The 27,545-nt window shown below is 49.1% G+C and overlaps 1 protein-coding gene and 1 long non-coding RNA gene across 5 annotated transcripts in view; one reads left to right on the top strand and one right to left on the bottom strand.

Moving 5' to 3' along the window:
* Window positions 1-27,545, bottom strand: part of LRFN2 (leucine rich repeat and fibronectin type III domain containing 2) — a 176,666-nt gene that overhangs the window by 57,979 nt on the left and 91,142 nt on the right. For all 4 annotated transcript variants that reach the window (XM_073224422.1, XM_073224421.1, XM_017653121.3 and 1 more), the window contains one exon: window positions 14,925-15,387. The gene's annotated coding sequence lies outside the window, so the exon portion shown is untranslated. The remainder of the gene's footprint in view (window positions 1-14,924; window positions 15,388-27,545) is intronic.
* LOC140846751 (uncharacterized) lies at window positions 7,163-22,320 on the top strand. Its single transcript, XR_012126141.1, has 5 exons — window positions 7,163-7,260; window positions 8,746-8,826; window positions 9,794-9,854; window positions 20,027-20,118; window positions 21,876-22,320. It is a non-coding gene; the product is annotated as an uncharacterized lncRNA (long non-coding RNA).

Raw genomic sequence — 27,545 nt, 5'->3', positions numbered from 1 at the left:
AGTGGGGGTGGATGAATGACCTGTCAGCTCTGTCCAGCTTTAATGACCTAAGAGGGATGCATCATTAGGAGCGTCACCCACAGCATGCGGGGCCATCACCCTTAGCAAGGCCTCTCCCACCATACTGCCCCAAACAGCGGAAGCCCCTCCCTGGACACCCACAGACACACCACTCTCTTTGAAGTGGCTTTGATGTCTAGATGTTTCTTCCCTTTAGGTTCAAAATCCCTCTTCTTTCCCCAAAGGAAGCACAGCCAGGACAGGACGTTTGGGAGTGTCTGGAGTTTTATTCACAGATCACCCACAGGGCTTTGATTGGCCACAGGCATGTTCTGTGTCCAGGGTCAGAAAGTCACTCACACTGACCATTCTCTACATCAAACTAGTTCCAGAGGTGTCACAGCTCAAAGCAAATGTGCCACAAATGTCCAAATGTCTGTTGTTTGTCTGATTCAAAACACCTACCAGCCTCTCCCTGCTTTGGGTTAAGCCTCGGTTCCCCTGTGTACTTTTTCTGCTGCACTGTCTCTGTGCTCCATCCCGGCCTGTTAGCAGTGACCTCAGGCTCTCTGAAGTAGGGTTGCCTTCCCAGCTGGGATGGTCCTGACCGAGACAGACTACCAGGTCCAGTGGACAAGTAAAAAGCCAGAACTTTATTTTAAACACCTTTAATTTCTAATAAGATCAACCTTATTTATAATTAAGGAAATGCAAACAAAAACATTCCCATATTGTTTTTCACTCAGAGATTGGTAAAAATCATTCATACCCAGTGCTGACACTGCTGCAGGCAAACCAGCACTACAAAACACTACTGGGGTTGGGGAGGGAGGGTCGCAAATTAGGACGTACTTGTTAGAAGACAAGAGATTCGCAATATCTATAGAAATTTAAATGACATTCGCTACTCTACATCTAGGAATTTATTCTACACAGATATTTGCACACATGCACAAAGATATAGGTACAATGACATATGCACACACATGCACACATTATTTCTCTATTTATCCATCCATCCATCCATCATCTACCTTCGATTGTATAAGCCAGAACATTTTTTTTTTGAGAGGGCATCTCTCATATTTATTGATCAAATGGTTGCCAACAACAATAAAATTCAGTATAGGGGGGTCAATGCTCAATGTACAATCATTAATCCATCTCAAGCCTAATTCTCATCAGTCTCCAATCTTCTGAAGCATAACGAACAAGTTCTTACATGGTGAACGAATTCTTACCTAGTGAATAAATTCTTACATGGTGAACAGTACAAGGGCATTCATCACAGAAGCTTTCGGTTTTGATCACGCATTATGAACTATAAACAATCAGGTCAAATATGAATATTCATTTGATTTTTATACTTGATTTATATGTTGATCCCACATTTCTCCCTTTATTATTATTATTATTTTTATTTTTAATAAAATGCTGAAGTGGTAGGTAGATGCAAGATAAAGGTAGAAAACATAGTTTAGTGCTGTAAGAGGGCAAATGTAGATGATCAGGTGTGTGTCTATGGACTATTAATCCAAGCTAGACAAGTAAGCCAGAACATTTTTGAGGAGATAGGAAAATCATGGTTTCTCTGGGAAATCTTGGGCATAAAAAAGACTTTCATTTCATTATACACACTTCTGTACTATTTTCATTTTTTATTTAAATGTACTACCTTTATAATAAAACGTAGCTACAAATACCTGACATAAATGAATATGTCTTGATTCAACCCCCTCCTCTATTCCCATTGTTCCTGCCTTTGGGCCATTTCCCCAAATTGCCCTATGGCAGGAGCTCTCTGGTGTCCCTTTCTAGCATTCCTTGATGTTGTTATAGTTGCACCACTATGAGATGAGTTTGTATGGCTCCACCCCATGCACTGTGAGTTCCTGGTCTCACCTGCTTCCCAGCCCATCAGCCACTTGCTCCACCTGTTGCCACCAGGGCAGAACACTTCCATACAGACAAGTATGGACTTGAATAAGAACCCACACCTCAGAGCATGGGATCTGGCTTCTAGAGCAGCTCCCCAAACAGGCCAGTGACACAACCTGGAAATGCAGGGAGTTAACTCCCAAAGGAGCAAATTGGTCAATGAAAAACAGGAGACAGGAAGAAGCCAGGTAGATAGTTTCATTTATCTCTTCCTTCCTCCAGGGCACGGAGTTTCCATACAACCTGTCCAGGGAAGTTTTGCTTGGTAGAGAAGGGTGCATCTGATGAATGATCAGCTCTGCCTCCTGTGGCTTGTTGTGGACCAGTGGCCATTACAATGATCAGTGACACCTGACCATGCACTGCTTCCCTTCCTTCCCTGCCTTTCTCCCTGCTGCCTTCATTTTCACTGCCCTGGGACTGTACCTTCCAAATAAGCATCAGCATTGAATCCCTGTCTCAGGCATGACTCCTAGGAACCCAAGGCTAAGACAACCACTCTGGCAACCACTTGTTTCTAGGCATCTTTGTATCTTCCAAATTTAGGGTATCAGAGAAGACGCAATCTTTGCTGGGATAAAGCTTGGCTTGATCTCAGAAATAGAGACCTCTTCCATCTTGTGGTAGACAGAGTTCTAAAGTGACCTCTGGAGTCCACCTGGTAGAATCCCTTCCCCTTGAATGTCAGAAAGTAGGACTTGGGAACTTGTGAATATGATGGGATATCACTCCTGAGATTATGTTACATTATATGGCAGAAGTCTTGCAGGTGCTATTAAGGAAGGTCCTTAATCAATTGACTTTGAGTCCATCAAAAGGAAGATTATCCTGCATTGGCCTGATTTAATCAAGTAAACCCTTGATAGGGACTCAGCTCTTGCTTGAATCAGAGAGATTCAAAACAAGAGAGAGATTCGTCCTGCTAGCCTTGAGCAAACAACCATATTGTAGAAAGGGTCATGTGGCAGGGAACAGTGGGCAGCCTCTAGGACCTAAGAGAGGCTGCCAGTTCACAAACAATAAGAGAGCAGGGGCCTCAGTCCTACAGCCACAAGAAACTGAATTGTGCCAACACTCTGAGAGAGCTTAGGAGTGTATATATCCCTAGCTGAGCCTCCAGATAAGAATGCCTTCATTTCAGCCATGTAAGACCCTGAGTAGAGGATCCACAGAAACAGTGAGGCAATACATCTGTGTTGCTTTAAACTACTGCCTCTGTGGTAATTTGCTATGCAGCAATATAAAACTAATACAGATACACAGAAGCACGAATTCATTTCAAACTAAAATTGGGAGGCAGCTAACTACTCGGAAAGCCAGAGGAGAGACACTGAACTATAGAGAAGAGGATCTAGGAAAAAAAAGACAGAGAAACTAGAACCAAGCATGCTAACATGTTTCCTAAGCTAGAAATAACCAGACTCTGTCGTCACTACTTCAGATACTTATAATTGCTGCTATCTTTGTATCTTGCGCTGTCACGTGTGGAGTAAAATAACAACGATGAGGTGATGATGGTGATGATGATGACGATACTACAGTGCCAACCCCTGAGTCTGCACAGCCCTTTATAGTTTACAAAGCTGATATATTTGTTGGCTTGTTTGATTCTTCAAGAACCCAGAGAGAATATTTTTATCTCTTGTTTACAAATGAAGAGAACAAAAAACAGATTTTGGAAGCCTCTCCATAGTTACAGGTATTAAATGGTTGTCTAGGACCCAGAAAGAAGGCTCATGGCTCTCTCCAAGGAGGGACAGAGAAGAAAAGCATGAAAAAGGAGTTGTATTCCTTGGGTCCAGGCCCTAAGAACAAGCTTCCCAGGTAGTCCTACTCATGCTTAGCTCTAGCAATTCTGCATGTGCAGAAAATGGTATTCCAAGTTTCCCCTCACTCCATACATACTTGTCTCTAACCAGTAGCAGGTCAGGCATATAGCCCTTTAGCTTTTTACTCCATGAAGGATTGGGCTGGGCTTCATCCTTCCCCTCCATCCATCCCCCACTGTCTCTGCTGCATCTCCTCCCCACCACCCTTTTCTCTTTCACCCTCCTCTTCCCTTATCAACATATACCTTTTCTAATTTCTAGTCTCTGTTCACTAAGATGTACAGCCCATCATCATAAAGAGATATGAATGAATGATGATGGCTGTACATTCCTTTCTCTAAGCCAAGAGAAAGTATGCACTTTAAGTGTTTTTCCCATAGTGCCTGATCCAAAAGATTAGGCACCTTGAAATACAGGTAAAGTGCAAACTCTGGAAGAAAGCCCAGCATCTCACAGAAGGTTCTGAATATGGAATTAGACCTTTTTATCCCAAAAGGACTAGATTATCAGTTACATATATACATATATGGAGGGGCTATTAGGGAAAGATAGGTGGAGCTTGCCTTAACTGTCAGCCTAGGGTTACATCAGAAATGAGAAAAACAAAAAATAGAAAACAAAACTTAAGGTGCCATGATTGCCATGGGATCTTGAGCAAAACATCTGTGGTAGTCATGACTAGTGTCACTGATCTCCAGCTCTTCCTCTAGATGACACTTCTCAGCCCCCTTGCAGGCGTGTGAGCCATGTGACTCCATCTGGCCAATGGAATATGAGGAGACAATATGTGTCATCACCAGCCATGATCATCCAGTCTCTTTCTTGTCCGACTGTGAGGCCCAAGGAGGATGTGCGTTCCAGATGGCATAGCTACAGGAGGACAGAGCCATCACCAGCTTGGATCCTTGAGGACCACATGGAGGGGAGTTGCCCTGAAGAGTCACTCAGGCCCCCAGTGCATTTTGTGTGCATGAGAAGTAAACTCTTGTTGTACTGAGGTGCTACAATTGGGGACTGCTTGTTACTAAAGCAGAACTAGCTTATTCTAAATAATACATCACTTAACTTCATTGAGCCTATCTTCTCCTGTATAGTGTGTGGAGAACACTTGCCCAGCCTTCTGCATCCTAGGATGTGCATGAAGAACAAATGAAGCCACAGACAACTGCTTTGCAAACATGAATATATATCAGGTTAGATCAGAGAACGGGCAGCTCACCAGAATGTAGGTTTCATTACCACTTGCCTCTGTTCCTACCTGGAAGCATGGATGACCCTCATGCATGAGGGGCAGGGAGGGCTGGGCAGTGGATATTCTTGTGACATGAGATACTACTTAGGGGCAGCAAAAGCCCAATGAAATAGTAACACATACATGTTCTCTTCGGTGCTCAGCCCAGAGATGTCCAGTGTAAACTGCATATTGGTTCCATTTGTATGTAATAATCCAAAGTAACAAGAAATAACTCAAATTTACTCCCCCCAACAGAGCAGAAACCCTAAGTGATTTGCTTCCTTATGCTAACAGACCAATCCCTCCTTCATCTGCTCTACTGGACACAATGTACCAACTAGAGACTATATTTCCCAGCCCCTCCCCCTCATGGGGTTAGGTGTGACAATGTGACCTTATGTTCTCCAAAGGGAAGTGTGCAGAAATGATGAATGCAATATCTATATTCCATGCTTTAAGAAAAAGAGATTCTGCTCCTCTTCCCAATTCCCATGTATTGTAAAGCAAATGTACCTGCCACACAGCTCCAACCACTCAGATGAGCGTAACGCCTAAGTGGAGAGTTGAGCCACAAGATAGAAAGAACCTGGGTCTCAATGACTTTGTGAATCACAACTGCCCCGCCAGCTTGAAACAGCCAACAGGTTATGTGAGGTTAAAATACATTTCCATCTTATTTAAGCCACTCTCTTTTGGGATTCTTTGTTACAACTTTACTTTTTTCCTGACTAATGCACTGGATAAAAAGATGCTGCAGCAAATGTTTTAGTTTATTTACACGTGCTTTCCAAGAACCCTTAAGAACCACAGCGATGAAAACAATCTTTCTTCTTTATGAGCCTGGCGAAAGATCTCTGTCTTCTTTACAAAGGAAATCTGGGTCCCCCTCCTAAGTAGGCAGGTTGAAGGGTCCTGAAGGGTCTAGACATCTGTGGGCTCCACCATCTAACTCCCCTCACTTTCCCCAAGGAAACTGTCTCTCCACTTGGCCACCACATTCTCAACAAAGCGGACAAAATCTATGATGGGTCTATCACAGGAGTCAAGTCTTGGACCAGAGGAACTGCCATTATAGGGGGTGACAGGATCCCCGGGTCTTCCTGACCAGGGGGTGAAGAAATAGAGTAAGAGACTCAGGGTTAGTATAACTCCCTTGTAAATTGCAGTTAAATTGTAAACACGGTCTTTTCATGTAAATAAGGATATTTCAAGTGCAGATACAAACATGTGCCCTTTGCTGTGAGTATCTCTTCATGCACACCCCATCCTTTCCTGCTTCCTAATGGCCTCCATCTCATCTCTTCAGGTCCTACCATATCAGTTTTCAAGGCCTGGAACAAATATGCCACCTTTTTGCCTCCAAAAACCTTCATGTCAGAACCAGATCAATAGCTCCCTCCTCCAAATTCCTAAAGCCCTCAATCTGTGCTCCTTTGGAGACCCTTGGTACTTTGTGACTTGTAGATGGGGGTGGTGAAGATGCAAATGCTTGTGGAGTGGCTGGAGAGAGGATCTTTCAGCAGTCACCTCTAACATTTGCTGGGGCATTCTGCTAGGGAACTCATACCTGATCTCACTTGATTCTTATGGCAACCCTACAAGTCAGGTACTATTATTATTATTATCTCCATTTTAATGATGAGGAAACTTCAGCACAAAGTGGTTAAGCAACTTGCTCGTGGTCACTCGGCTAACTGGTGGAAAAGAGATTCCAGCTAGAAGGCTGCATCCGAGAGCTGACGGTTATAACCGCTGTGCACCCTGCCCTGGCTCATGAGGACAAGCAGGTGCCCACGAAGCTGGGCACAAGAGAAGGCGGCCGCAGAGGAGCAGGTGCCAGCTCCGAAGTCCCTGTGTGGGCTCTTCTGTGGAATCTCAGCAGAGGGGCTCCTTTGCTGAGGTTCCTACCAACAGCAGGCGTGAGCTTTGAGTTACTCAGCTGAGACAGCCAAACAATTCTGTCCATTAAGTCAACCATCTGGTCAATGGTAGCGAAAAATCAGTCACCAGGGTTCTGGCCACAGACGCAGGGCTCCCTCCAGGCGGTACATTCTCCCCAGGTGGTGGGAGAGAGGTTTCCCTAATTCCTAGACCCTAATTTGCATGCTCCCCTCTGATTGGCTGGTGAGACTCATACCTAATACAGACCTAAGGACCTCTCAAGCAAAGGAGTGGCATATCCTGCTGGCTCTAAATTGTGCTTCAGAATGGAGAGCCGAATTCCTGCAAGATCCAAAAAGCACATTCCCCGACCGGGTGGTAAGTTCTGTGCCGCCTGCTGTAGAAATGCAAATTGCCATAATAAATGCCGATTATCCCAATTACCTCTAATTGTCTGGCTTGTGTAGCAAGAACATTAGCACAGGAGAGCCGATAAGGGAGATGGTGAATTTAGCAGAATACCCTATCCAGGGAGTTGGGTTACAAATGAAACAGGTGAACTAGGCCAGGAAGCCCCTTCTGCAGTCCCCGGGAGGGACCACCACAGAAAGACAAGGGGGGGCTTCACAGTCTCCTAGCTGCTTGGGGACAGAGCTGATGAGGTGACATCTTTTTGCAATGGTCATTAAGTGCTATTTTTAAAATTGGCAGTGTGCTGAAGAGATAAGGGCAGCGAATATATGCTTGGTCTCCATTCCTCCTTCCTTCTGGTCAGCTGGGCCTGTGGAAAAGCTAGAGGAGAGGGGAGGCTTTGGACGGAACAACCACATTGTTTTCCATTATTGTAATGTAACATTTAAATCGTCCATTTATTTAATCAACCAACCAGGTGTTCAGGAAGCATCCACCATATACAAGCATATGGAAACACAGAATTTTAGAGCCAAAAAGTGATGCTAGAAATTATACATGCTGCGTGTACAACATTTGTACCATGTGATTTCATTCCTTCTGGTAGCAAATAATCTGCTGAGATTCTACCACGTCCCAGGTACTGGTTCTGTTCAGAGTGCTAGGGACACAGCAGTGAATAAACAAGAGAAAATATAAACAACAAAAAACAATCCTTGCCTTCACAGGGCCTACATTCTAATTTTTTGAAGATGGAGAACAAATGAGATAAGCAGATATAATAAAGAGCATAAGATATGGTGGTAAGTGCTGAAGAGAAAAATAAAATAGGAAAGGAGATGGAGATGACCAATTACCAGGCTTGAGATTGAAAGTAAATGTAATTTGGGTGACATGAAAGAAGATGACATAAAATCTTAAAATGGTAGCAATGAAAGACTGTCCCTGTCTCTAAAAAACACACGCTCTTTTAGTCAATACCTGAATAGACTAGAGAAAATGTGATACAAGACAGAAAAATGTGGTCACCAGTTATCTACAAGTGCATTAGCTAAGATGTTGTTTGTATTTATGTAGGCTCATTTTTTATTAGCTTAGGTTAGATCACAAGACTGGCTGGGACCTCTTAATTCTGTTACAGTATTGATTAAGGCTGAGCAAATGCAAAACGTGCAATTTGTACACACCCTTGTGAAATTAAAACCTTTCCGTTTACTGATAGAGCAATAATTAGTATAAAGAACTAAGGGCACCTTAGCTAAAAACAGTAAATGATTTCATTTACCAATGGAGAGGAAAATAGGGCCTTGGCCATGAATCTTAACTCTGGCTTGGTTCAAGGAGGGAAGTGTGGACAGCTCAGCCTGAAGGAGGAGAGCCCCAGGAGGGTGGCTGGCAGGCGTGCGTGGACTACAAAGGATGCTGTCCAAGTTTCTTCATGCTCTCTTGCAGGATTCTAGCTGCAACCCCTGGGCTGAGGCTGAAGATGTCTCCTCCAGAGACACATGGACCCCATTCCAGGACACCCCACAGGTAAACTCAGCACTTCATTCACAGCCTCCCTGCCCTAAGGCCTGTCTGCCTGGTAGAAGCCCTGTCACAACCTTACTCTTCTCCCTCTTCCAAGCTTTTCTGCTGACATCTAGACATCTCTAGACTTCTATCCCTCATTAAGTCCTTGTAAAGCAATTCTGACTCATCAGAAGGGCCACGATGAATACAATCACAGTGATACCTCACAAATGACTGCACATTACAGTTTATAAAGTTTTTTGTGTTTATTATTTCATCAAAACCTCACAAGAATTCTACATCTCTGTTTACGGACGGGAGCACCAAGACTTGCAGGAGATGCCCAAGGTAATACAGGATGGAAGCCAGACCAGTCTGGCCACACTGCCTACGTGCACCGTTATTCATTACGACCAGCTGCTGCTCACGTCCATTGTGCTCTTCTTTGGCAATAATAGAACTGTGGCGAGCATATGAAGAACATTTCTTGGACTCTCTTGCAATTAGTTGTAGCCATTTCATACCCGTTTTCCACACTGGGGACAAAGGGAGCTCTCAAGTACGCTAATCTGGCTACATCCCTTCCTGGCTCAAAACCTTCAGGGGCTTCCCATTTGCTGCAAAATTGTATCTGAACATCTTCTTGTGGGTGCTCCTGCTCCACGCCCATGCCTCTAGCTCTCCAGGGGAATCTCCGCCTTTCCCCACCCAGTGGCTAAGCCAGGCTCCCGGCACACAGCACACCCTTTCCTGCTCCTGTGTGTTTGCTCAGGCCCTCCCCACCATCTGAAACAATGAGCTGCCCTTGTCATCTGGCCCACTCCTAAACGCCCTTCGGTGTTAACTCAGGCCTTAGCACTGCAGGATGCCTTCTCTGATCCACTCCTTATCCCTGCCCAGACTGTGTAAACTCCCAATGCAGACCTCTATGGCTACATTTACCACACTGCATTATAATTATCTCATATGTGTTTTTCTCCTCCATTAGACTGTGAAACCCTCTAGAGCAAAGACAGACATCTATTTCATCATTCTCTCACCAGGACCTGGTAAGACTTGGACTAACTAGACATTCAAATTTTTTATGAATACATTAATTAATTGTAGCAGACCCCGTGAGCCACCCATATTCATTCCTATGCGTACAATGGCTTTCTACCCCAACTCTGCTAAAAGGCTTTTTTTGCTATAGGAATTTCCCTGGGCTAGGGGTGGGGCAGGCCAGAAATGCTGAGAAATTACCTCCGCCCTAAAACCAATCTTGGATGGGAGCTACTTGATCAACAACCCAGCTTTCTCACCCTTTGGGTGAGATAACTCTGAGGCGTGATCTACATAATTTCCTTTGGTAAGCAGAATAATGGTCCCTCAAAGATATCCATATCTATTCCCATACGAATATGTTAGGTTACATGGCAAAGAAGAACTCAGACTGCAGATGTAATTAGGGTTGCTAATCAGCTGACCTGAGAGAATAGAAATACTAGAGATTAGCGTAGTTTATCCAAATGGGTTCAATACAATCAAAAGCGTCCTGAGATGTGGAAGGGGGAGGCAGAAGAGGAGGTCAGTGTGATGTGATGTGAAAAGCACTGGACCTCCTGGGCTGGCTTTGAAGGATGGGGCCATAAGCCAATGACTGTGGGCAGCTTCTAGAGACTGGAAAGGAAAAGGACATGGATTCTGCCCTAGAGCCTCCAGAAAGGCACCCAGCCCTACCGATACTGTGATTTCAGCCCAGTGAGACCCATGTCGGACTTCTGACCCGCAGAGCTGTTAAGATAATACATTTGTTGCTTTAAGCCACTAAGTTTGTGATCATTTGTTACAGCAGCAATAGGAAACTAACACAGACTCCTGGAGGTCCTGGTGGGACTGAGTCCTAGTTGTTCAACTCGGTAATTTGCTCATTGACATGCCCCATATCTGCTCCCTGCCCTTCCTGTTCTCACTTCCCTACTTCTCTACCAGTGCTTCCTGAGATCACCCCTAAATAAACTACTTACTCTCAAATCTTTCTTTGATTTGCTTCTGGAGGAAACCAATATGAAACATTAATTAGTTGGATAGGCCAGAGAGATGTTTACCAAAAAGTCCTGGGCTCTCCTGACCTATCTAGGCTTTGACCCAGATCTAGTACCTGACAGCTTCAGGAACTTTGCAGCAACTAAGATCCCAAGATGCTCAAATTTACTGAAATCTGGAAACTCAAAGGATATCTCCGAGTTACCAGGGGTGAGGGGAAGCTCAGTCGTGGTACAAAGGGAGAGAGGGCTGGATGGGATGGAACAGAAAGGAGGGAGGGCAGGTAGAGCACCAATGGGCTCAGAGTGGCCACTCAGCGAGGGGCTGCCACAACCTCCAGCCTGCCCCTTGCCTCCTGCAGAAAGGTGCCCACAGGAAATAGGAGGCCTTAACCTGGGGACGAAGAGCCTGGGGAAGGACACCTGGAGAACAGGGCAGTGGAGGTGGTGAAGGGCAACACCCTTAAGGCTCTGTGGTCTACCAAGAGGTCTTACTCAGAAGGTGGAAAGAAAGAGAAACTGTGCAGCCAGAGGACAAGGCAGACTTCAGGCTGCTAGCAGTGGGCTGTCTCCCTCCTTAGCCACTAAGCCCTTCTCTGGGTCTTTGGATAGTGGGATGATCTCTGCAGAGGATCCGGAAGCTGTATATAATAAATGGGATGACCTCTGCAGACCTTTTCAAATCTGAAGTTTGGAGGTATTATGACCTTATGACAATATGACCTACACCCCAGGGAGCAGGCAGCAGGGCCAAGGAGAGGGAATGCAGGAGACCCTCTAAGTGCACTACACAAGGGTCCTCCAGTGTAGCCAGGCATCTTTCTGACATGAGCCCCTCCTCCCAGGGTGGTCCCAGCCTGGGCAAACACTCTGTCCTGGGAGATCCCAGTCTGAGGGCAAAGTTTCAAGCTTGACTTTAGGAGCCCCTGATGTAATGGGGGGCAGAACACCCACCTGAAGGACACCCATTGGCCACACATCCAACAAAACCCCATATGAGCAGGTGTCCCCACCGTCAGGTGATGGGACAGAGAAAAGATGACCCCACTCAAGTATCACCAGCAGCTCCTGTCCTGCAGTGACTCCCTGACTCCGTCTCAACGCCCCAGTCTGTCTCTCCCACCTGTGCCTCCCCTTGCCTTGGCCCCTGCATCATCTGCTGTCACTGTCACTGTTCACTCAGACATATGCATCTGCTGGGCCTGGGCCCACCTGCAGGGAAGCACAGAGGTCAGGGTAGAGCTTGAAAGACCGAGGATGGGACAGGGTGGGGGGTGGCTGCACTCCAGACACCACCTAGAGTGTCAGAGCTACCTGGCCAGCCCCTTACCCTACAGATGAAGCCAAGGACCAGGACTGGCAGGGTCACACTGGGTGTCCCCAAACCTGGGAACAGCAGGCAAGCCAGAGCATGCAGAACAGGTCCGGGCCTGACAGATGAGGGGTATGTACAGAAGTTGATGGCTAAAAAGGACAAAGATCTGAGGGGCCAGGGAACCCCACACTTGTGCAATCTAAGTCTGCAGGTGTGGGTATGGGGCTGGCCTGCAAATATCTGAGGGGTATCAGGCAGAAGGGAAGGACTTCTTCTCAGGGCAGGAGGGTTCAGGAAGTTGAGTTTGGGGCTCAACATCCAAATGACTTTGCCAAAAATCTAACTGTTGGAAGATGAGTGTGGTCTCCTGGTAAAGTAATGAGTCACCTGTCATTGGATATATTCAAGCAAAGGCCACAATTCAGGAATACTGTTATGGGAGCTCTGTAAAGGAGGCATTACTCTGACTGCTAAAACCTCTCCCTAATACACCCGAGTTGCCCTGTGAGACATGATGTGACACAGAATCAAAAGCACAGACTCTAGGGCTCGCTGGCCCGGGTTCAAATCCCCACTCTGTTACTGCTAAGCAATGTGGCCTGGAGCAGCTCTGGGTGGCCCCTGCTGCCAGTACTAGAGAAAGTGTTAGCTGTCATCATTACTATGCAGACTCACTCATTTTGGCAGCACAACCAGAATGGCCACCCAGGCCAGGGTCTGTCCTCCAGATGAAACCAGAGAGGATTTCATTATTTATTTCACTAAGAGAGATGCCCCCTGTGAGATGACTTGCCACACATACACATAATGCACTGGCCTGAAGGAAGGTGAGCTGGAGACCCCATTCCTGTGAGGTGAGCCCTGCAAGAGGGTGCCCAGGTGCCCAGAAACATCTGCTCACACTTATTTACTGAACCTTAGGCCCACATGTGACCCATATGCTGGGCGGGCCTGGTCATAGAGACCCAATAACTGTACAAATGGATGCCCCCACCTCACATGCAGGGTCTGTATGTGTGTGTGTGTGCACAGAGGATAAAGAAAATCAGGTTGTGGTTATAAAAACCCTTGAATCTTCCCCACTTTCCCCTGCCCATCCCACTCAGCTCTCCATCTGTCCGCTGCCCACGCACCCCACCACCCCCAGCAACCCCAGCCCCTTCAGTTTCTCTAGTTTCATTCCCTTCCCAGCAGTTAGATGGATGTCTTTAGGTCAAAACAACTGGTCGATTTCACCAACTCAGGGGCTTAGCAGGAGACCTTGGTGAAAACAGGAATCTGGGGATTTATTCTTCCAACATAAGAACCATTCATTGTCTGCCTGAACTCACTTTTCTTTCTGGCATCTGAAGACCCTGAGCTTTCGGCCGTAGCAGTGATTCAACAGAGAAGGAGGATTTGAGGGCACAGCGAGCAGAGGGGACAGTGTAGTCATTGTTAGCCTAGTAAGGATTCCGGAGGTCCTGCAGGAAGCAGTCTGCAGAGTTGCCCCATGCTCCCTATACAACTTCCAGATTGACCTGCTCTGAACATCATTCTTCCAAAGGCCTAACGGCACATATGAACTTCTCTCCTCCCAGTCTGGTGTTGATACAAATCTCTCAAACTGCATCCTGTGGATGCAGGAGATCCGGTGGGAAGCCCTAGATGTGACACGGCTCTGAGCATCACTGGATGCAAGGGTATCCTTTTTTCCCCTCGCCTCTCTCCTTCCTGGGGCTGCTACCCCGACCTTCAGGTACCTTGGCAGGCTGATAGGCAGGAACCATGTCAATCCCTAAACCTCATTTTCATGAGCTCTCAACTTTCAATGACTGTGATTCTCCTTGGCGAGACTCTCTTGTCTCTTCCCACTCTGGTGCTCACCCGCTTCACTCACTCTGGGCTGTGTCCCCAGCAGTTACTTAAGTAACTGTTTCTCAGGCTATTCCAGAAACAGAAACAGGTTTCTCAGGTGACATCCTGGGATAGGGGTCCTCCCTGTGTCATCAGAGGACACACACACTTGCCTGGCCCATGCCTGCCCTCTGAGGCCAGTTCCTTCTCCCACCTTCCAGGGCCAGCTCACGTCTCATTTCCCAGTTCTATGTCTCTGCATTTCTTCCTCTACCTTCTTTCTCCTTAAGAAAGGTGGCCTCCTGGGTCCAGCCCAGCTCCAGGACTCTGCTCTCTGCAGGTTGTGGGCAGAAGTAATGGTTAAAAACTGACAAGCAGCCCTGAGCCGCCACCCCTTGGTAAGACGACCTGTTACGCATCTCAGGTAACACCGTGCCTCCTCTCTGCTTGAATGTCAAGTCTTCAGGAAGCTCCTGAAAAGGAGGCAATGTGTCTCAGACTGGCAAACATTTCTGCTTCAACGTCAGAAAAACCTGGGTTTAAACTCCAGTCCAGCCACCTGCTAGCTGTGTTGGGAAAATGACATATCCCACGTCTGTCCCCATTTCCTCACCTGAGCCATGGGGAAATGATAATGGCCAACATCAGTAGAGTACCAGGCCTGGTTCCAAGGGCGTCATATATGCTAATTCATTTAATTCTCACAACAGCCCAGATGGTGGGCATTACTATTATCACTCCCTTTTTCCTGATGAGGAAACTGAGGCACCAAGTGGTTGCATCACCTGCCCAGGGATACAGAACTAGAAAGCTGCCACCTGGATCCCCGTGACCTCGATCACCATCACACACTGTCTCCCACACACACCCTCCATGCTCGCTGGGATGCAAACACCCAGTCCTTGGCACACAGCAGGCACTCAATAAATGCAAGATGGTCTTACCGTTGTTGGTAGTTTACACATGGGGTCTTCAGGCAGGTCAATAGGGTGGAATAGGTGTAGTGAGAGAAACTATCACGCTGGAAAAGGGAGAGCCGAGTGCTTTCAGGCAAGTCATGATCCTACTGTATTAGTTTCCGTGACTGCTGTAACCAACTGCCACAAACTGGGTGGCTTACAACAGACATTTATCCTCCACAGTCTGCAGGCCTTCAGGCACAGAGGTCTGAAATCAAGGTGCTGGCGGGGCCATGCTCCCTCTGAAGGCCTCAGGGAGGAATCCTTTCACTCCTCTTCTGGCTTCTGGAGGCTCCTCACAATCCTTGGTGTCCCATCCCGTAGCCTGTGGCTGCGTCCCTCCAATTTCTGCCTCCGTCTTCACGTGGCTGTCTTCTCTGGGCCTCTCTGCACCGTCGTCTCCTTTTCTGACTCTTATGAGGACACCCATCTTGGGGTTAGGGCTCACCTTAAATAAAACATAGGATGATTTCATCTCAAGATCTTTATTCCAAGTAAGATCACATTCTGAGGCTCCGGGTAGACTTATCTTTTGATATTCAACCCACTGTTCAACCCACTACACACTCTTTTGGGCCCGGCTGCTGCTTCTTAAAGAGAGGGTGATGCTGGCACCCCTGGGCTCCCTGGGTCTTCACGGAAGACGAGTGTTGCAGTACAACCTCCCTGAGGCTGACGGCGGGCAGGGATGACAGCCCCAGCTGACTTCCCTCTCGTGGCTGCTGGAGGCCAGAGCTTTGGGAGTGAACAGCCAAATGTCCCCAGCCCATGGAGGAGCCACCAGAGGTCGGTGTGGCCCCCAGAGTGTGTGGGAAGCCAACACCCAGGCTGAGCTGACCTGGGGACTCACACCAGTGCTGAGACCTGTTGGACAGACCGCAGCATGGCAGGGCCGATTGCTGTGGCTGTTCTTTTCGGGGTGGCAGCTAGGCTGACCACATGCAGGGAGTAGAGGCCAGGATGTGAGCCAGTGGGGTCCTGCAGGGATGGTGGAGAGGACGGATTGGGGATCCCGTCTGTGCCACAGACAGAATGGGCTGGGCCCTGGCCAGGGCCGGCTCCTGCCTGAAGCTGAGGGTGTGCTCAGGCTGGTGGGGCCTCAGGCCTGGGGGGCTGTTGGGGGGTCTCGGGGTGAGGAGTGAGCATAGGTGGGCTTCATCAGCACTGGCAACAGAGATCCTTATTGTTTCAGTCGGAATATTTGATGGGAAGTATAGGCAATGGGGAAGTAAGTCTGAGCTGAGCATGGGGCCAGATCTCTTCCCTACAAGCTAAGACCAAGGTCTCCTCGTAGCTGCTTTTTTGAAAAAGTGGTTTCACTCTGCTCAGACTGCCTCCCTGTATGTCACTCACATGGGGCCTTCCAGCCCTGCCCATACCCCAGTCCATGTCAGGGGCTATATCATCAAATATGCAGGTCTTTTCCCTCCCCAAATTTACTGCAATCCCCTGACAGGTCAGCTGCCTCCTGTCTGCCTGTACATTTCTCCAGACTTACCTCCTCCAAGCAGCCTTCCATGATAACACAGGTCTACTGGGAGCCCTCACTAGGAATGCCCTCTATGGAACTATTTTGAAATTCCCTTTGAACCTTGTGTCTCCCAGCCTTGTAAGTCTGAGGACAGAGCTCATGCTCTCCTGTGGGCACCACTTCCCACCCCATACCAGCAGAGCTGGGCGCACAGGGAACCCAGTGGGTGCTGAGTTAACAGGGACAGCCCATTGGCCAGATGTACTGAAATACTTGCTGTTCCCTATTCCCTGCTTGGGAATCTCGCTGCCTCCTGCATTTTCCGTGTGGTGGACTTGTATACATCCTTCAAAGCCTTAGTCTCCACCCTCCAGAAGCACTCCTTTACTCTTCCAGACAGAATCCATCTCTTCTCTTGCCTGCTCTCCCTCGTCCCCAGTCCAGGCCTCAGGAGTCATTGTTTGGCTGATGGACATATTCCACCCAGCCCCCAACCCTGCATGAGGAAGTGCAGACAGAAGCAGCCTGTCCTGCCTGGGCTGGACCCTGAGGACATCTCAAGTCTGGCTGCCAGAGGCCTACATGTCTGGTTTCCTAGAATCTCTTCCCATGTTTTTCATTAATTAAAAGCACCTCCAACTCTTGATTATGAGGAATGGATTATCTAGGTCAGTGGCTCTCATCCCTGGCTGCATATTAGATTTATGGAAAGCTTTTACAAAATTCCAAAGCCTGGGCTTCCAGCAGATCAATTACATCAGAAATTCAGAGAATGGGACCCAGTGACATCAGTATTTTGGGAACTTTATAAAAGGCTCTTCAGGTGACTCTATCAGTGGGGCGGAAACGCTGTTACCCCGGTGGCGGGCTTTCTCATCAAAGGTGTTGCGCTTTGTTTTCATGTCCTCGTTTTGGCTCATTCCCTGAGTCAGAGGATCTCCCAGAAGGCTGGCTGGGAAGAGGCTCGTGGCTCTTAGAGCTGATGGGGATCTCAGGGGACAGTGTTGATTCCACTGCCTGCCTTCAGCAAGACTATCTCTGTTGTCTATGGCCCAATGCAAAAAACAAACCTCAGAGAGGTTCGGTGTCTTCCACAGCTGGTGGATGGCAGAGCTGGGTTGATAAGCCAGGCTCTTTTGACAGATGATTCGGTAGTGGTCTGGGGTAGAGGCGCTTGCACTTGGGGACAAAGGCATCTTGGAGGGGGTAGGGAGTGACTGATTGCCCAGCACCTGGGGCTGCAGAGTTCATGCTGATTCCCTGGGTAACAACTCCCCAGCCTCATCTCAGCAGCCAGCTTTGGGCAAATCCTATCCTCTTCTCCCAGTAAACAAACCCCAAGCTGGAGCCTCACTCCTTCCATGCCCCGTCCCTTCCAGGGCATTTTTCTCTAGGAGCTCCACACAAAGCTCTTTGGCAGCTGAGGCAGTGAGTCACCCATGCCCCTTTTTGGGGACCTGACACTCCTCTCAAGCCTGGAAAGGAGAGATGTTTAATTTATCAGACAATGCCACAAGATGTTGTTTACATGCACACAGGATGTAACACAGACATAGCAAACCGTGAATATCGTAAACCTGTTTGCGGCTTCTCCTCCTCCATTTGAGAATTAAAGAGACAGTTTGGGTCACACGTGCAAAGTGGCAGCATTGGGGCAAGAAGCCGTGGAGATAATCTGGCACAAAGGGATGCAATGTCCTGTCTGCTGCCGAGCCAGACTCCAGGCTAGAATCTACCTGCTGCCCTCTTCTTCCCCCTGCATTGAGCGACAGGGTGTCCCAGTACCCTATACACCTTTCCTTCTCCTGTCCCTGACCCATGACATGGGTTGATGGATGAGCCCTTCCTCTGCGCTATTATCTTATTTGTTCCTCAGGATAACCCTAAGAGGTAAATGTTATTATTGGCCCATTTTACAAATAAAAAGGGGTAATAATATTGTCACCATTATCACCACCATCATGCTAAACATCTGTATATATTTGCTCTATGCCACCCTCTAATTCCTTTACGTATATCAGTTCATTTAATCCTTGCAATAGCCTTATGAGTGGGTACAATTGTGATACTTATTTTGATGGCAGAAACTGAGGAACAGAGAGGTTGAGTGATTTGCCCATGGTCACACAGCTAGAAAGCAGATCTAAGGAAATGAACCATTCATTTGCTGAGTGAGAACCAGAAATTCAGGGGTCAATGGTGTAGACAGAGACCCATCCCTCACAGAGCAGGCAAATCAAACCACCAAGCTCCCTCAGCTGGAGAGCCATGGGGCTAGGACTTGAGCTAGGTGCTCTGGTTCTCTGAATTCAGTGCATTTTTCTGCTTGGCCATGCTCTTGGCCTTTTTCTGTGTATGTGTGTATTGTTGTAGTGTATACATGTACGTGTGTATGTGCACATGCACATATCTGTAATATGTGACAGGCCAGGTCTGAAATTTGTTTTATGCTGATACATTTAATTTGGAAGCAGCCACTCCTTTTGGCTATCCAGCTAATCATATAGATACCAACAAAAATACACATGCAGTTAAACAGAATTGAATCCAGCACCATTCCCTCCCCTGGACTTCCATGGACCAGAAATATAGCAAAAATACACTCCAAGGAGTTAGTATAGTAGCACAGACAAATAGTTGAGGAACAGGCTCTAGAATTCTGTCCGGCTCAAGACCCAGTTTTCACACTTACCAGCTGGGAAACCTTGGGCAAGTTACTTAGCGTCTCTCTGCCTCACCTTGCTCTTACATTGTAAAAGAGAGATGAGAATGGTTCTCACCTCATAGGAGTAAATGGAAATAAAGCACTTAGAACAATGCCTGGCACACAGCACTCATTAAATTATAGCTATCATCATCACCATTATCGCAATTAATAGGACACATGTCTCTCTCGATCCATTCCACTTGGGAAGACTCGCTCCCTGAAGCCTGGAGGAGGGGTGTCAGGCTTCCCACTCCTGAGCTGATGGTGGCCGCCATGTCAAGGGCACTGGGCCTACAAGACAGTTCATGTGGGTTCTGGTTCCAGCTCTGACATTGGACAGGGCACTTCCCCTGCACTGGGGCCTCAGTTTTCTCATCTGTAAAGTGGACAGCGTACTATGTAACTTTCTAAGATCTCTCCTAACTCCCACTTTCTAGGATTGCTAGGAGTCTCTCTCCTGCCTTCTTCTTGCTATGAGCATCTGGTGCTGCCACCCACAGTCCTGAGGGGCACTCTGAGTCAGGGGTGCCTTGGGTGGGGGTCATAACTCTGAGTCTATGTTGTTAAAACCATGTGGAGCAAGACCCTCCATTTATGAGTAAGGAAGCTGAGACCCAGAGCAGGAACCCAATCAAGTTAGTGGCAGGACTGGCCTGGGGGTGGGAGCTGCTGACTCTCTGTCCTCACTTCATCGTCTACCTAGAACTGGGGCTCTAGGAAGGTTGAAGAATGTGCCAGGGCCATACTTCCATGAAGGGCAGAGCCTGAATTCTAGTGTCAGTCATCCGGCTCCACATGCCTTTTTCTCTCCACTCAGCAGGGCTCTGCCAGCCCTACGAATCTGTGCTGCTGTGACATAAGTTTGGGAAAATAGTTTTGGCTTAAAACCTGTGATTTTTTTTCTTAAAGATCTGTTTCAAGGAAAATTCCAAGGACTTGAGGACTGATGTTTGGGACACGTATCTACTCACCTTCTCCAGATCCTAGTAGAAAGGATAAAAGTAAGCACTGATTTAGCACTTGCTGTGTACCAGGCACCAGGTTTCATTCTAAGAGGTTTACATATATTCATTCATTTACTTTTTTAACAGCACCAGCCTAACAGTCCTATCCCTGTTTTTCAAATGAGGAAATAGAGGCCTGGAAGGCAATTTCCCACAGCTAGATACTGGTAAAGCTGGGATTCAGCCCCACTTGTCTGGTCTGGAGTTCAGGCTCTTAATTATCTAAGATGCCGTGTACAGAGATCATGTCTTAGAGATGGGTGGTCTTAGAAGGGACGCTTGGCTCATTGTCCAACTTACTGTGGGGCCTTGAATAAGTCCAGGCCTTTTATACCTCTGGGCCTCACATTCCTCCCCTGGAAATGAGGATAAGACAGTCTGTGCAGCAGAGTTGTGACTTGCAATTATCAATAATGTATATCACCAAGTCTCAGATACAGCCTGGTGGGACATAAGCACTAAGTGGTACTTATGTTTGTGATTTAAAGGAATATCATACTGCTGACTGGCCACTTACTGCAAAACCTAATTACTTTGATATTCATAGCAATTAAAATAGAGACTCAAATAATGTCCCTATACTTCTAGAGGGAAGGTTAAAACATCTGGGGGAAACATCCATAGAGAAACTTTCTAGAGCACTTATATGTTCTTTGCAACTGCCATGCTAATTTGAGTGAGTCACCAATTGCTGACAGGCCCCTGACAAATGTCTGGGTCTGTTTGGGAAGGTAGGTCTTCTGAGGGCTTGGGTTTGGAAGGAAATGACTTATTGAAAAGCAATCTCCAGTCCAGAAGCTCATCAATGTAGATCGAGTCCCCCATGTGGATCAAAATCAGTTTGTTTGGGGTTTGCTTATTTTTCTTGCTCAGAATCCCAGAAATACCAGGGATGGGAAGCCACTTAGGGAAACTGAGGCCCAGGGGATCTGGGTGTGCATCCAGGCCCAGGGAGGCCTGGAAAGGCAGACATAAGGAGAGAGGACCCTCCTCCCTCCCTTCCAGATACTCAGTGAGTGTGCTGGGAGTGCTCTGGGCAGATGAAGGTAGCAGTGCCCGGGTCTAGGAGGCCCCCATGCCCAGGGGCAGGAGATGGGGGTGGCTGGGAACTCAGTCCCACAGTACAGCCGCAAAGCCCCAGCTCCCCAGCCCTAAGGTTGGAGGCCACAGAAACCCAGACCAGGCCCCAGCAGTGCCACCACTCTAGGGTTTATGTACACTGACATGTCGCTCCTTCCAACAGCCTAGTGAGGTAGATGTTTTTATGGTCCTCCTTTCACAGTACTTAAGCAGCTTGCCCAAGCAGCTAGGAAGGACCCTGGGGGATGGACGCAGGCAATGTGACTCAGGGGTCTGAGCCTGGATTCCCTGTGCCACTTGGATGTGTGTCATGCAGATGAAGAGGGGGCTTTCAGGCAGTGGTAGGGAGGAGGGAATGTGAAAACTCCTCTTGGCCTCTGAAATTCCCTCCTCCTGGTGGGTCCAGGTCTGAAGAGGGTTTCTCTGCAGGTTATGTGGCAGGAATGCAGAGAGCCAGATGCAGGTGACAAGCCCCCTGGAGTCCCCAGTTCTCACAACAGGTTCTGGAAGGTGGAGCGTAGATGGATGGACATCGGAAGAGGAAGCTAAGGCCAGGGTCCTGAGGCCCACAAGGAGAAGCCGCCACCACCTTCCTCTTTGCCCACTTCTCCTCTGGGCAAAGAATGAAAAGATGGCAAATACAATCTCCTAACTTGTACTTTTTCTTTTCAAAGATGTCGTTGGTCTGTGACTGCCATGGAGACACCTGCCCGCTTCTCTCAAGCCAGGGCTCAGCTCCCTCCAGCAGCCTTGGCAGCGTCCCCCACTGTGCCTCCTCCTGCCCCTCCATGCTCACCCTGCCCATCTCAGAGACCCCACCCTGCCCATCTGCCCGTGCAGGTCCTCAGGCCCAGCCTCCTGTCCTTCCCAGCCCAGCTGGCTTAGACGGCAGAGTGGAAGAGAGACCAGCCTGGGGCAAAGGAGGCATCAGAGGACCTGGTGCACAGGTGGGGGCGTGGCAGCCATGAGCTAGCATGGGCACGGGTGGGCCAGGGAGGCCTGGACACGACCGAGCAGCTGAAGGGGCTGTGCCCACTCCTCTGTCGGCTCCCTGTGCCCCCGAAGCCTCTGTGCCCCCATTCTCCCAGCCTCTCCCCTGCACTTGGAGCTCTCTCTCTCTTCTGCCTCCAAAGCCCAGAAGGCTCCAGGGTAATTGAGAAGAAAGAATCTGTGAAACCTCATAGCCTGACCCTGGGCAAGTCATTTCACCTCTCAGAGCCTCACTTTCCCCATCCGCAAAAATGGGTGAATAAAACTTACCTAAAGGTTGCTGTGGGGCATAAATGAGAAAATGTGTGTAAGGAGCAGATACACAATAGATGCTAGAGTAAAGCTCCTCCTTTCTCTCTGCTTCCCCTAGTTTCCGTGCCCCTCGCCTGCCATCTTCTGTCTCCGAGCCCACTTCGCTTCTCTCCCTCCTCCGCTGCCCTCCCTGCTGGGTCTCCTCCCCACTCCTACCTCTCTAGGCTTTGCACTCATGCTAATACAGCAGCAGAGCATTCACCCATTCTGCCCCGGGTCCCAGGGCTCCTTGAAGAAGGTGGGGATGGCAGATGCTCTGTGTCCAGAAGGGACAGTCTTGACCTCTCATGGGAAGCACAAGACCACTAACACTGGTATGGACACCATTTCTTGAGCATTTACAATGTGCCAGAGTCTGAGTTTTCCAGGAATCAGCTCACTTCACCATCGATTCACCCCACGCAGCCCGACTACTGCCATCCCCGTTTGGTATCTCGAGAAACCGAGACGAGGAGAGAAACCGAGACGAGGAGGGAAACCGAGAGCAGCAATTCTATAACGTGGGTCCTAAAAGGGGAGAATGAATGGGAGACCTGGCACAAGGGGGCCTTCCCTCCCTCCCTTTGCTCAGGTCTCAGGGAGCTTGGAGACAGATCTGCCATTATATCCCAAATATTCCTGAGGAGTAGCTGAACCCCTGAAAGCATCTTTGGTCCAAGTTCAAGGTCCCCCACAGAGTCTCTCCCACCACCTTCCTACCGACGCCGATAGTGTGCCTGACTCAGAGGATGGCCACCTCCGCGCACTCCTTGTCTCAGCACGTACAGTGGGCAGAATGCTCAGCCTTCTTTGGTAGAAACTGCACAAGGGGTAAAGTGAGAGGCCTCCCGAGGCCTGCGGCTGGCTGTCTACTCTCACTGCCTCTTCTCAGCAGCAACTCTGCTCCACTGCCTGGGAGATGGTCTCATTCAGGAACAAGGATCCACTAGCAGGCAGACGGCCCACCCTGAGGGGGTCAGAGTGTGGTGACAGGTCCAGCGGAGAGCTCTCATGTCCAGGGGCCTTTGCCCAGTCACTGCTCACCAGTGTTTTCTCTGGCCAGGGCTATTGGCTCCTACCTGCTCTACTGCAGGCCCAAACTGAGGGGGAACTCCCCTTGCTGGATCCCGCCGCACCTTCTGAGTCTCAGAGCAAACTCTCCTAGCAGCTTCCCTGAGGGGCTGGGCCAGGGCTGCTCACAATTAAATGTGTCTGTGAACCTCCCGGGCAACTCCAAAAAGAGCAGACCCTGCTTCAGGAGGCCCAGGTGGGGCCTGAGGTGCTCGGGGACATACTTGGGAGTAATGAGGGCCTAGATGACCCAGGGCCACCTCCAAAGAGCGTTCTTTGAGAGCCTCGGATCCAGGGCTCTCTGGAGCCACATGTGGGCCTCCTTTGGCCTTCTTCCGGGCTCTCTCCTTCAGGAACTGGACATCAAACAGTTGTTCTCAGTTGCTGCTTACCAAACAGGCCTGCCCATGAGCACATTCAAACTGACACCGGGAGTTCTGAGCAACAAAATACAACATCTGGTCCCTTCCTTGGAGAAACAGAGTCCTCACAGATCCTGCTGGTCCTTGCACATGGACAGGCACGCCCGGTAAGAGTTGCACAGATGGGTTCTGCCCTCCACACTCCTTCCTCAGCCAGATGCCACAGAAGCTGACAGAACTCAGGGAAGTCCGAATGTCATCTCAGCTGCCATAAAAACCCCCAGATGAGGATCCAAGGGTCACAGTGAGTCACTAACAGAAGAGGCGAATAGGTATGAACCCTGCATTTGCTTTCTCCACTGCACTCACCCCTCGTGTAGGAAAGGTCATCAGCCTTTCTTCCTGCTGGTTACCCTTCTATCTACAAAGGAACGTCATGCCTAGAAAAGGTTTCAACCATCAGGGTAAGAGGGTCTGTGTGCACCCAGGCAGGGGAGGATGGACCAGATGACATCTCAAGGTCACTTCCTAGCCAGAGAAATCTCTGAATTCCCTACCATCTCCTGGGCACCAGGGAAAGAGGATGCCCCTTTCCTACTGCAATTTGTGGCTTTGGCTTTGATTAAAGCTTGAGATTAATTTTTCCCAGTGATAGAGTGGCCAGCCTGGAAGCCATAATCCCTTCAGTAGTTCAACATGTTTATGAGGGTGTGAGGGTGCTTAATGCCGCAGTTAAAATGCTAAGCTGAGTAATCAGTTCATTAGGAATTTGTTCAATATGTTTGCTGTCTGCAGCTGGGCCCCACTCCCCTGGCCAGAGATAAATCTGCAGACAATGCAGCTAGTGCCAAGATAACTCCCCCAACAGACAGCAACACTTGGAAATGCCCCACCGCAGAGAAGTCTCTGGCCCCCGCAAGGTCCTGGAGCAGGCCAGGCTGCTGACCAGAGCTGGGGAGAGCTCTCCATGAGGAGTACACCCAGGGACTGGACTTTGAGCCCCAAAAGAATGCAGGGTGAATCAGGCCAGCTGCAGCCCAAGGACACTTGGTTAGCACGGGCCAATGAGCTAGTGTTGTGGTTTAAGTTCCCCAGAAGGTGACCCTGAGACAAGGATTCGAGGGCATATAGTTAATTTGGGAGGTGGTCCCTTGAAACGCTGGGAGGGACCTAGGAGAAGTGAGATGGGGAAGAGAAGGCAGCCAGTGAAAGGTGTGTGGTCTCAATCAAGTGACAATGGTGGGCAGCTGGAGCTCAGTCCCACGGGCAACCCTGGGCGACCGTGTAGGACCCATGTCAGAGCGTCCCCTGTGGAGGGGTAAGGGTGCTGGGATGGGAGTGCTCATCAGCCAGGGGTTGAGAGCTGCTCCAGCAGTGAAATTCTGCAGCACTTCTGGTGTATCTACTTGCCTGGGCAGAGCATGCTCCACGGCCAGAAAAGGCCCTCAAGCTGACCATAAGGTGAGGGTGGTGGGAATGGTGGGAACTGAAATGGTGGGTCCAAGGGGAGATGGTGCCTGCTCCACAGGGGTGAGCAGAAACCCGCAGGGCTACGACCCCCACAAGAGGATTCTTAGGAGAGACTTGGGACACATAGACTTGTGAGCTTCCCTTTCTGACCCTGCAAAGAAGAATTGGAAGCATCTCTGAAAAGGGTAGGACCCCTGAGCACTGAAGCACAAGGACTCCCTGGCCAGCTCAGCAGGCAGCCAGGCCTTGTGGGGAACTCACTCAGGCCTCTGGGATGGGAGGGCTTCTCAACGGCATGGTTCCTGCATTAGAAATGGGCAGGGGGTTGGCAGACATTTCCAGGGGAAAAGGGCCAACTGAGCCACCATGCTTAGGATGGGGCATCTCGATTGAAATTTCAGCAAATCACCTGGAAGAGAGAGTACGCAGCGAGAGCTGGAAATCTGAAAATGGCACTAAATTTCTTGGGGGAAGTGAAATGTCAAGCCAATGAGGATACACTACAGAATCCTACAAGGGTGTGTGTGAGTGGGCAGGAAAGTGACAGATGAGATTCGGTGTGGGCAAGTGTAAGATAATGTATTTAAAGACAAATATCTCAAACGCTACAGGCCTTCTTTCTGAGATGATGCATGCCATGGTGGGTTTATTTCAGGAAGAGTAAGGGGTGGAAGCAGAACTGACATTTATGGAGTGGCTACTAGGTGCCAGGTGTTTCATTGGTTTTTTTGAAATTTCCTGCAGAGAGAATGAGAAAATGTGGTTTAGTGGGCAAAGTAAGTTGCCCAAGAGCACATAGCTGGGAAGGCTGGGCTGGGCTTCCGATTCAGCCTGTGTCTTTTCTGGTCTGTGCCCTGAGGACATGAGCTCACAGTGGGAAGTGGCCTGAGGACCAGGGACCAGCCGCATGAGGAAGACACTGGGAAGAGAGAGGCCACGTGCTCCTGGTTTCCCCTTCCTCTCTGACCTGTCCTGCTCAGCCTTTTGCTGATTGTTTCAGCAAAACACTGAAGTGCTCCAGGCCCTCCTTGGCCCCTTTTTTCTTGCCCTATTCTCTGTCTCTTGGGGAAATGCCACCTTATGCCAATGAGTCCTGAGTCCATGTCCCCAGCCTTAACTGCTCTCTGAGTTCCAGACTCACAATCTGACCCTCCAGCCATCTCTGGCGTGTCTACCAGCCACCCCAGACCAAAGAGGCCACGGACAAGCTCTTGGTTTTCTTCCCCTGAGTCTTCCTCATCTCAGGAAATGGCGACCCTATGGAGTCTGTCCTGCCATCTCCCACAGTGAGCAGGTCCTGAGAAAGTCAGTGGAAGGGAGGCGAGGTAGACAGACAGCTGTGAAGGTGCAGGACCTCGTAGTGTTGGAAAGATGGAGGTGAGAAGGGAGGGTCGGAAGCCAAAGGAACCACGGCATACGTGGGGGGACGTCAGTGGGTTGCATCAGCAAATCCCAGGGAGGTGGGGTTAGGGGATGGCTAGGATTAGGGATCATCCTCAGGAGTGGAAGGATACCTGGTAGGGGCAAACCAAGGAAGCTCCCAGGCCCTCATCCACTGCCCTCCTGGGAGCCCCATCCCACCCACCCTGCTTCTCTCTGCCTCAGGTCCTGTCCCCTTCTCATCCAAACCCACCTTCTTCTCCATGGCCCCTGGACTGCGAGGCAGTGAGAGGCAAGCAGGTGGAGCTGGTACCCTCTGTACCCCCTTGGCCCACAGCGGCGGCCCCGGCGTGCTCTCCAATCCCAGCCTGGGATGGCCCAGAGTAGAGAGTGGGGCCCCCGACCCATCTGGCTGGGGCACAAGGTGAGGGCTCAGCACGGCCAGCCCCAGGACTCCCAGGCACAGCAGCAGCCCTGGTTTTTCCAGCTGGAGGTCAAGAAGGAGAAGGAATGGCTCCTGTTGTTGGGAAGATGAAGCCAAATGAAAAAAAGTCATAAAGTCACTGGATTGGAAAATGAGAAAGCAAAATAAATAGGCTCTTGGGAGGTAAATAGGTCTTCCCCGCTCTTTGAACAGGAATAAACAGGGAGAGTGCCTGTCAGGAGGGGAAATAGGTGGCTAGGCCCCATCAGGAGCCCACCCAGAGAGGGTGCCAGGGAGCCTGTGGGCCCTCTGCCTGTCTTGACTCCATGCACACCTTCTCTGCCATTCCCTCTGTC

This window comes from Manis javanica, chromosome 16, assembly GCF_040802235.1.
Source record: "Manis javanica isolate MJ-LG chromosome 16, MJ_LKY, whole genome shotgun sequence".
NCBI lineage: Eukaryota > Metazoa > Chordata > Mammalia > Pholidota > Manidae > Manis > Manis javanica.
The sequence above is the reverse complement of the archived record's forward strand: the minus strand, read 5'-3'. Positions and strand labels throughout refer to the sequence as shown.